At 46.1% G+C, this 11372-nt stretch overlaps 1 non-coding gene across 1 annotated transcript; it reads left to right on the forward strand.

Moving 5' to 3' along the window:
* Positions 1-11300: 11300 nt before the first annotated feature.
* TRNAE-CUC lies at positions 11301-11372 on the forward strand. Its single transcript has one exon. It is a non-coding gene; the product is annotated as a tRNA-Glu (tRNA).

An 11372-nucleotide genomic window follows, 5' to 3' on the forward strand; every position in this document is an offset into this window, starting at 1 on the left:
CAGGCTTCTAGATGGAATGTTGCTAGTGGAGGAGTAGCCTAGTGGTTAGTGCAGTGGAACATGGGATGTTGTTACTATTTGAGATTCTGGAATGTTGCTATTACTTGAGATTCTACATGGAATGTTGCTGCTATTGGAGATTCTGTTGCTACTATTTGAGGTTCTACATGGAATGTTGCTATTCCACTAGCAACATTCCATTTTTAGATTGTGAGCTCTTTGAGCAGGGACTGTCTTTTCATGTATGGTGTACAGCGCTGCGTATGCCTTGTAGCGCTGTAGAAGTGATAAGTAGTAGTAGTAGTATGCTAACTGCATTAAACAAAGTATGCGGTTCTTCATAGCCGGTTAAGTGCTGAATATAGTACTTACCCAGCTATGTTTTTGCTGTCTCCGTAAACCCAGAAATTCAATGCTGGAGACATGGTCCAGCATTGAATTTCTGAATATAACGCCGATGGTGGGCAGCAAAATGCTGATTGCCACTGGCTGATTTTTGGGCCATTATATGTATAGTGGCTGAACATCTCACTGTCTAAATAATTCAACAGCTTGTCCTCACTTTGCCAAAACCCAGCCCTTACTCTAAGGCAGTGCTTCTCAACCCGGTCCTTGGGGTACACCCTGTCAGGCAGATTTTCAGGATATCCACAATAAATATGCATGAGATAGATTTGCATGCACTGCACGTTACATGCAAATTTCACCAATGTGTGTTCATTGTGGAAATCCTGAAAACCCGACAGGCTGCAGGTCCTCTATTAGTAGTTATCTCAAGGGCCTGCAGGTTCCCTCCCTGGTGGTACTGTATTCCTCTGCTAGGTCTGTCGGGTACTTCTGCATCAGAAAGTTACTACTACTACTTATCATTTCTATAGCGCTACCGGACGTACGCAGCGCTTCACAGTTGAACATGGAGAGACAGTCCCTGCTCAATAGAGCTTACAATCTAATTATGACAGACAGACAGGACAAGTAAGGGATAAGGGTTAGGACAGACAGGACATATCAGGGATGGGGAACAGTTGAAGGTTTAGGTTTAGGAGTTAAAAGCAGCATCGAAGAGGTGGGTTTTTAGCCTAGATTTGAAGATGGCCAGAGATGAGGCTTGGCGTACCGGCTCAGGAAGTTTATTCCAGGCATACGGTGCAGCAAGATAGAAGGAACGGAGTCTGGAGTTAGCGGTGGAGGAGAAGGGTGCAGATAAGAGAGATTTGCCCAGTGAGCGGAAAGTTCCCCTTGATAGGGTGCGGCAGGGGTCAGAGGGCAGCTGACGGCATAGCATGGCATGCCAAAGAAACTCTGCAAATACAGAGTAAAGCAGGACACTGAAGTCCTGCTGTGATTCTGGAAATAGAGCCCCAAAGCAGCTGTGAGCAATATATATCTTATTGCTGAATGGGGCTTCCTGTAGAAAACTGTACTTCTGTGTGTCATGCTGTATACAGCTATTCAGCAGTTCTGTCTCTCTGTCTTATTAGGAACAATGGAGTAATTATTTATACCGCATTTTTCCGTCTTAGGCTGAATGAAGCCCTATCTGTTCTTCTCTCTAACATAGTTTTAACAGGGTGCTCATATTGTCTTGCAGAGAGAGCAGTTTTCAGACACTATCTGATAGAAATCATGTTTCACGTGGATACAATATTTCTGCGCAGGTGTCTTTTCTGATTTTATTTTCCCGGCGTGAGCCAGGTAAGGAGGCGTGGGTGACAATTATGTCCCTTGAAAATACTTCTTATACCCCCAACCCTTATCGTCACATCCTTTCCAGAGTTACAATCCATATTATACCTTTTAGAGTTTCATATTTCAGTGGCTCACCCCAACTCTGCTGCCAGAACTTCACCACCGTGGAGGGGCATAATCGAACGTCGCTGGAGATCTATGTTGGCGGCGGCGCTACAACTGGCCGGAACCGTATTATCGAAAAAAATGGCCGGCCATCTTTTTGTTCGATAATACAGTTTAGCCTGGCTAAATGCCTTGGATGTCGCTGGTTTGAGATGGCCGGTTTTGTTTTTCAGCGATAATGGAAAAAAATGCCGGCCATCTCCAACCCGGCGACATCCAAGGCATTTGGTCATGGGAGGAGCCAGCATTTATAGTGCACTGGTTCCCCTCTCATGCCAGGACACCAACTGGACACCCTAGGGGTCAGTGCGGTGGACTTCAGAAAAACCTCCCACATGCATAGCTCCCTTACTTTGGGTGCTGAGCCCCCCAACCCCCCCCCCCAAAACCCACTACCCACAAATGTACACTACCGTAGCTCTTAGGGGTGAAGGGAGCAACTACATGTGGGTACAGTGGGTTTTGGAGGGCTCCCATTACCAGCACAAGTGTTACAGGTGGGGGGGGGGATGGGCCTGGGTCCGCCTGCCTTAAGTGCACTGCGGTACCCACTAAAAGTGCTCCAGGGACCTGCATACACGCAGGCCTCTAGGACTTGTTGCTGCTGTATAACCTTGGCACAGCAGTTCACACCTGAAGACTAATCTCTTTGAAAAAGTCCTTTATTTGAATAAGCACGTTTACTCACAGTTAACTGAAGATCAGAGGTTGTGCCCCACTGGCAAAGAGTCTCCCTGGTACTGAGATTAGCAGTAGGTCAGAGCTGGTAGAATGGTGTACAATGCCCTCTTTCAGCCACATTCAAGGTAAGAACTAAGTTCTCTAACGTGGGTAACACATGAACAGGATCTAAAACTGGTTTACAAAAATGGCCACTACCTCATGGACTACCGGAAACACAACAGGGCACACTCTGACCCAGTTATCAGGGGGAAAAGCACCATGGGAGTAGAGCCCAGTACCCTACACCCACCACAATGCATTGCTGATGTGACTCTGCAGTGCACCTAACAGAAAAGGTGTCACACTCACCCGAGAGCCACATCACAACCAGGGAAAGGCTGTCAGAGGATAGAACACATTCTGCTGTCATGGAAGTGGGTACAGCATTTGAGGCTGGCATACAGGCTGTCAAAAAAGGTTTTTATTTTTATTTTTTTAGTATGGGAGGGGGTTGGTGACCACTGGGGGAGTATGGGGAGGTCATCCCCCATTCCCTCCAGTGGTCATCTGGTGAGTTGGGGCACCTTTTTGAGGCCTAGTCGTGAAAATAAAAGGACCAAGTAAACCCAGCGAAATACTGCTTGACGCCTTTTTTTTTCCATTATCAGCGAAAGCTGGCTATCTGGTAGCCACGCCCATACCCGCCCATTTCCCGCCTTCGCTTTGCTGCCGACATGCCCCTTTGAACTTTTGCCAGCGAGGCGACGGGAAAGCGGTGATGCTGTCAAAAAAACAGCTTTCGATTATACTGATTTCGCCGCTTTTCCGAGATCGCCGGCCATCTCCCGATTTGTGTCGGGAAATGGCCGGCGATCACTTTCGATTATGAGCTGGATAGTAACATAGTAAATGACGGAAGATTAAGACCTTATAGACCATCCAGTCTGCCCAACAAGATAAACTCATTTTACATGGTATGCGATACTTTATATGTATACCCGAGTTTGATTTGTCCTTGCCATTCTCAGGGCACAGACCAAGAAGTCTGCCCAGCACTGTTCTTGTACTAAAAGTTCTGAAGATTCTGGAATCCTAAAGAGTTACAAGATTCCGGAATCCCAATTAGTAGCAACATTCCATGTAGAATCCCAGAGAGTAACGTGATAGTAACATAGTAAATGACGGCAGATAAAGACCGTATGGTCCATCCAGTCTGCCCAACAAGATAAACTCATTTTACATGGTATGTGATACTTTATATGTATACCCGAGTTTGATTTGTCCTTCCCTTTCTCAGGGCACAGACGATAGAAGTCTGCCCAGTACTGTTCTTGTACTAAGTTCTGACGCTAACATCGAAGCCCCTTAAAATTTACACTCCAGCCCATCCCTATCTATTCAGTCACAATCGGGGCATAGACCGTAGAACTCTGCCCAGCTCCCGTTTTGTTTCCAATTACCGGTGTCGCCACCCAATCTCCGCTAAGATTCCACAGAACCATTCCTTCTAAACAGGATTCCTTTGTGTTTAGGTGGAATTTTAACAACAGAATAAAGAACATATAGAAAACCAAGGACCTCATAACTCCCCCCCCCCCCCCACCCCTCCCAAAACCAAACTTTACAAGTCCCAAATCAGCTCCAGCCTCCACCAAGCCAAAACAGACCTTACACGTCTCTCCCAAAAGCAGCGGGACCCCACAGCTTCCTCACCGATATGATGCCAGCAGTGGCGTACCAAGGGGGGGGGGGGCGGTGGGGGCGGTCCGCCCCGGGTGCATGCCGCTGATTGGGTGCTGCGCGCCTGTCGGCTCTTCGTTTTCATGCTCCCGCTCTGCCCCGGAACAGGTTACTTCCTGTTCCGGGGCAGAGGGAGCATGGAAACGAAGAGCCGACAGGCGCGCGGCACCCGGGGGGGGGGTTCTTTCACCGGGGGGGGGGGGGTCGAGCTGCACCCGGGGGGTTATTTTGCCGGGGGGGGGGGGGGGCGCTGCACCCGGGGGGGGCGGGGTGCATCGGCAATCCGACCGGGTGTCAGCGCCCCTAGGAACGCCACTGGATGCCAGTGTTTGAATGCTTTTACTCTTATATGAACTAAGGGGGCAATTCTACAATGTGCGGTAAAAATTAGGTACCAAAATGCTGGGCAGTAAGCATGAATTTTATAACTGGATCTGGGCACCCAGATTCCATTAGAAAACACTAGTGTAAGTCAGCATTTGCCTGCCAACATTCAGGTGTTCTCACTTGGTGTAAATGCATGCGCCTAAATACTGCATTTTCACACCTAGATGACACTGTTCTATAACATGTGCATAATTGTGGGAGACGCCCATACCCCGCCCATGTCCCGCCTCCATGAATGCCTCTTTGCAAGTGCACATTCTGCAAGTTCCAGCTCGGAGCTGGCGTAGGGTTTGTCGCGGCCAGCGACCCAATCTTTGGTGCGCTGGACGCTGATAATTGGGGATAAATGCGTTAAGCGCTGATTAGCATGCATTTGTATGCTACTTGCGCTAAGAGCCCTCAAGTGTGTTGTTTCACGCGCTTGAGGGCTCTGATCATGGGGCGGTAGCAAACACCGGCGCTAGTATGGCGCTAACAGCCTCTAGCACCGCCGTTTGCTTTTGATCATCTGCCTGTCAGTGCCCAATTAGCACTTACACATGAATCTGCAAAGCTGACGCACATAAGAGCCAGGATTCCACAATCTGAGCCCCCAAATTGATGGCCTGTTATAGAGTGAGGGGGCTATCAATATTACAGAAAGGAAGAGAACCTGGAAACCTTCTACTAAAAAACTCTCCCAATATAGTGGTTAAACAGTGAATGAACATGCTGTACCAAAACAGCAATTATTTGGAGCCCTACTCAAACTTATGCTAAAAACGGAGGAAAAAGCCTCAGATCCCCACCTCGAAGGCTCTTTAAAGTAGCAAGGCTTTATGGGTAATTACTTCATAGGCATTAAAAAAAAAAACCTCAGCAGTTAATTTGTACTGTGCTCCGTGCAATGCAAAAACAGACCAAAAGCAAGAAAAGTGACATCTGCTAGAGCTGAAAAATTGGTCCCACTGAGGGCGGCCAGCGTTTTGTCAGTTGTTGCTTCAGGGATTACAAAGACTAATCTGAATAATCAAAAATGTCCACAAAAAAAAAAAACAAAACTAAAATAGTCTCATTTCTTTTTACCCATACATAATAACTCTTTGAAATTCCTCGCGTTTGCTCTATTTTTGCATTGCACAGGGCACAGTACAAATTAATTACAGAGGGGTACCTCTTTTGGCAAATGAGGCCCATCATAAAATCATACATCTAGTTAAAAAAAAAAATATCCAGAACACTAAAAACACCAAGGAAAATTGTACCCATTACAGTAGTAGAAACTCATGCACAATACCATGTGTATCAAGAAGCAGTTTCATTCTGAGTATCTGATACCAGTTCAGTTTTGCCACTAGTGTCTTTCTGAAATATCACCTGGCCTTGGAACGCTTCATAACCCTCATAATTCAAGCTGCTAAAGTCAAGGACAAGCCCATTGCAAAATGGAAACCATGTTGTTATCATGCCTGCCCTTAGAGACAGTAAGGAAACAGAATTTCCAACTCAGTACATTAGTGTGTGTGAGGTACTGGCAGCTGCAGACGCTTTCTGAGTTCCTGTGTGCGCTGGTCGGAGCTGTGGTCTGATTTCCAACTTGTAAACTGCAAACCTGCAGCCAGTACAACATCAGCATGAACCAAATATTACTATAAATGGAAAAGAGAATGCAGTATTTGAAGGAACAGCACATCCACATTTTGGACACCTCTATTTCATTGAAATGACTCAAGAGGACAGCTTCCACCTACCCCCAGTTATCTGATTTTCTTGGTTTTGAATGTCTTCTCCTTGGGAAAGCCCTGGTATGACACAGCATGACATTTGCAGACAGGAAAGTTCAGATCTTAACAAAGGGGGCAGCCTGACATAGTTAAACCTTTTAACATTGCTAGGGGGTCACAGTGAGCAAACAGCATCTCATTCTAGCCAATATTTCAGCTTCAGAAGCCAGCCTCTTACAGGTCAAGCACCCTCCCTGAGCACTTTCTTTTCACTTATTTTTCACAAGCTTTCTCACTAAAGTGTGCAAAGCTTGCAGTCAATCACAGCGAAAATTCTGCAGGCAACACTAAAGTGGCATTTTATTTTTAGCACAATTCGGTAAGGAAAAGAAAGAAATGACTAAATGGGGTTTGTGGATTTTCCAGGCTGAGAATCAGTGCAGGACCCTGAGATAAATATAATTCTGGCACTCACCCACAGCCAGTCCCTCACAGTCTGACATCATGTGAAAAGAAGCTCCTTTCGACAGCACTTGGAAAACCGCAGGACACTGCAAATGCAAAGTATCCTGTTAATAAAGTCAGGGGGAAAAAATCTGAACATTTACAGCTGCCCTCTTTCTCTACATCTGCCCAGCCAAAGAGTTGTAGCAATAGTCTTGTGTCTGGCTTCTCATTATGGGATGTCAAGATAAGAATGTGCTTCTCTGTCAAGAGAAGAAGCTTCGATTGGTGGATAAATTTGTTGTTTTCCCTCCCACTTAAAGTTTCCGCCTCTGTGTTAGGAAGTCACATTGATCCATCTAAATGGCTATGCAGCATTTATGAGAAAGCTTTTAGGGTCTGAACTATTCTATTTGCATTGACAAACTGATTAATTATCCAGCAAGGTTTCTTGCAAGAGATAACCAATGTATTCCTATTTCTCTGTGGGCTTGATTTGAAAAAGTCATTATAATAGTACTGATTACAAGCCTGTACTACTACAGACAGGGAAATAATGCAAAATCTTGCTGATCCTAGGAACACACCAGGGGCATAGCCAGACTTCGGTGGGAGGGGGGTCCAGAGCTCAAGGTGAGGGGGCACATTTTAGCCCCCCACCCACAGTGTCGCTGACCCCCCCCCCTGCCATTGCCGACCCGCCGCCACTTTTCACAACCTCCCACCCTCTCGACCCCCCCTCCCGCCGCAAACCCTCCCTCGCCGTTGCTGGCGGGGGACCCCAATCCCCGCCAGCCGACTCTTCATCCTGCAGTCAAAAAATCTTCGTTCTGTTGCATGCTGACGTCCTGCATGTTGTACGTGCAGGACGTCAGCATGCAACAGAACAAAGATTTTTTTGACTGCAGGACGAAGAGGACGTCGGCTGGCAGGGATTGGGGTCTCCCGCCAGCAAAAGCGAAGGTAGGCGGAGGTGGGGGAGGGTTCGCAGGGGGGGTCGAGAGGGTTGTCGGGAGGGGGGTCCAGGACAAAATCTATGGGGGCCCAGGCCCCCTCAGGCCCCATGTAGCTACGCCACTGAAACACACATTTGAAAGTTTACTGCAGACACATGTAGCAGGACTCCAAATGTCCCTTCCTATGCAGAAATAGGAGGAACAGTCTGGCTCCCTGCTCCAGAAAGATGCAAATCAAATCTACATAAGTACATAAGTATTGCCACACACTGGGACAGACCAAAGGTCCATCAAGCCCAGCATCCTGTTTCTAACAGTGGCCAATCCAGGTCACAAATACCTGGCAAGATCCCAAAAACGTTCAATACATTTAATGCTGCTTATTATTTTAACCTCTCTCACAATATGCTAATATAACAACCTAAGCGTTTATTGTACTTCTGTATTATGTACTAGACTTCTACAAATCTAAATTTTGTAACCGCCTTTTTAGCAATATATAAGCCACATTGAACCTGCCACACGGTGGGAAAATGTGGGATACAAATGCAATAAAGAAATAAATAAGCAGTGGATTTTCCCCAAGTCATTTTAAGAACGGTCTATGGACTTTTCCTTTAGGAAGCCGTCCAAACCTTTTTTAAACCCTACTAAGCTAACCACCTTTACCACATTCTCTGGCAACAAATTCCAGAGTTTAATTACACGATGAATAGCAAGAGGTCTGTTCTGAGAAGGCGGCCCAATAGGAGTGGAGCTTGAGTATTTGGAGGGGAAGTATAAAATACTGAGATCAAGGGAGGAACCAGATCTTTTCCTCCCAGAAACGGTGTAGTAAAGCAGTAGGTGGAGAAACTCTCCGGTAAAGGGAGATACAGAAGGGGATCTCACCAGTAAAGGGAGATGTAGAACAGCAGTGGGGAATCTCTCTTCACTAAAGGGAGACCTGGGCTACAGTCTCTCCAGTAAAGGGTGATGTATTACAGCAGTAGGTGAGGTATCTTTCTAGTAAAGGGAGATAGATGTAGGATATGGGAAATCTCTCCAATAAAGAGAGATGTATTTATTTATTTTATTTATTAATTTAAAATATTTGTAGACCGCTCCATGCAAAAGTACTTGGCGGTTCACAACAATACTTTCATAATAAAAATATAATTAAAAACAAGTCAGACAGACCGTATCAATACATAATAAGAGCATATTGTGTCCTCATAGAATCAGCACGGATCAGGGATCAGTCAATCCTGGGAGGAGAAAACAGAACTTTCTATACCCCAAATGCCTGCCGAAACAATAAAGCTTTTAACTCTTTTTTAAACAGATCAACATTTTTTACTGTTCACAGGCTCAGTCGTTCCATAATTTAGGACAAATAACTTTATAAATAGCGGAACGATACTCTTCTAATCTACCAACTCTAAAAGAAGGAACTTCCGATAGACTGGCATCAGAGGATTTCAAAGTTCTTGCTGAGTGATAAGTATTAGCTGCTACAAGAAGTGGAGGAGTGGCCTAGTGGTTAGAGCACTGGTCTTGCTTCTCCTTGTGATCTTGGGCAAGTCACTTAACCCTCCATTGCCTCAGGTACAAACTTAGATTGTGAGCCCTCCTGGGATGAAGAAATATCCAGTGTACCTGAATGTAACTCACCTTGAGCTACTACTGAAAAGGGTGTGAGCAAAATGGAAATAAAGAAAGATTCTAGAATTCTAAAGAATAACAAGATTCCATGCCAAAGTGTAGCAACATTCCATGTAGAACCCCAAACAGTAACAAGATTCTTCAGGGTGGAGGAGTGGCCTAGTGATTAGAGCACTGGGCTTATAATCCAGAGGTGGTCAAGGTTCAAATCCCACTGCTACTGCTTGTGATCTTGGGCAAGTCACTTAACCCTCCATTGCCTCAGGTACAGACTTAGATTGTGAGCCCTCCTGGGACAGAGAAATATCCAGAGTACCTGAATGTAACTCACCTTGAGCTACTACTGAAAAAGGTGTGAGCAAAATCCAAAATCCAAATAAATTATTTGAGATTCTGTTGCTACTATCTGAGATTTTACATGGAATGTTGCTACTATCTGAGATTCTAAATGGAATGTTGCTATAGTGGAGGAGTGGCCTAGTGGTTAGAGCACGGGTCTTGCAATCCAGAGGTGGCTGGTTCAAATCCCACTGCTGCTCTTTGTGATCTTGGACAAGTCACTTAACCCTCCATTGCCTCAGGTACAAACTTAGATTGTGAGCCCTCCTGGGACAGAGAAATATCCAGAGTACCTGAATGTAACTCACCTTGAGCTACTACTGAAAAAGGTGTGAGCAAAATGGAAAGAATACTATGCAAGTTGCTTAATTGCAGTAAGCTTTGTGTGGAGGTGTTCTTTCCCCTGGAGGAAAAAAAGGCTTCAGATGCTTGGTCTACTGTTGCAAGATATACTTTGCAGTATAAAATAATTCCTCGCGTTTGCTCTATTTTTGCATTGCACAGGGCACAGTACAACAGAGGGCATAAAAAGCCCGGGCTTTTAAGCCAGGGGAGTGCAGGCCAAAACGCTGCATTTTATGCTTGTGCTGTTCCAGCTTTAGAAGAAGAGCATGCGCTGCCTTGCTCACCGACCTGTACGCGTGAGGTTTGCGCTCGTGCCTTGCGTGGCGGCGTGTGCTATCAGAAAAGGCAAGGAGATGAGAGCAAAATACACAGCCCTAGAAGCCGGTGCTGTAGGACTTCCCCAGGGGATCCCCCTAAGATTGGCCCAAGGCTGTCTTTAAAAATGCAAATTCTGATTCCTTGCAGGTGATTAATCCTGCTTCACAACCTGTGCTGGGTTTGTGGGGAGCCCCCATCTCTGACTGCCGCCCCGCTCAGTTTTGGAAAAAACTTTGCACGATAATAGTTTTCGTGGGATACCTGCCTTCCACAAACTACTGATGACCCATACTAAGGGCAGAAATGGTCATTGAAATCCCAATGCCAGGGTCAGCTGATGCCGCCTGTCTGGCCACGAAAATGATAGAGGGGACCGGGCCAGTTTCCCTGTGAGGAAAGGCTAAAGAGGCTAGGGCTCTTCAGCTTGGACATGAGGTGGCTGAGGGGAGATACGATAGGGAGTGAGGTGGAACGGAACGGCTAGAAGTGAAACGCTTGTGGGCTCTTTCCAAAAATATAAGGACTAGAGGGCAGGTACGCAATGAAGTGACTTAAGTAGTCAACTTAAAACAACTCGAGAGAAACTATTTCTTCACTCCACGTGTGTGTGTGTAATTAAACTTTAGGAAATCATTGCCAGAGAGTGTGGTAAAAGCAGTTAGCATAGCAGGGTTTAAAAAAGGTTGGGACAAGTTCCTGCAAGAAACCCTTGGGATAATCCACTGCTTATTCCTGGGATAAGCAGCGCAAGATTGTTTTTTTATTCTCTTTGGGATCTTGCCAGGTACTTGGTGACCTGGATTGGACACTGTTGGAAACAGGATACTGAGCTGGATGGACCTTCGGGCTGAGCCAGCATGGCAATGCGATCTGTGGCCTTCCTAAAGCACCGCCCCTGCCCAAGCAGTCCCTGGTGGTCTAGTGGTCAGGATTTGGTGCTCTCACTGCTAAGGCCCGGGTTCAATTCCCAGCCAGGGAA

The sequence above is a fragment of the Microcaecilia unicolor genome, chromosome 9 (genome assembly GCF_901765095.1).
Source record: "Microcaecilia unicolor chromosome 9, aMicUni1.1, whole genome shotgun sequence".
Classification (NCBI taxonomy): domain Eukaryota; kingdom Metazoa; phylum Chordata; class Amphibia; order Gymnophiona; family Siphonopidae; genus Microcaecilia; species Microcaecilia unicolor.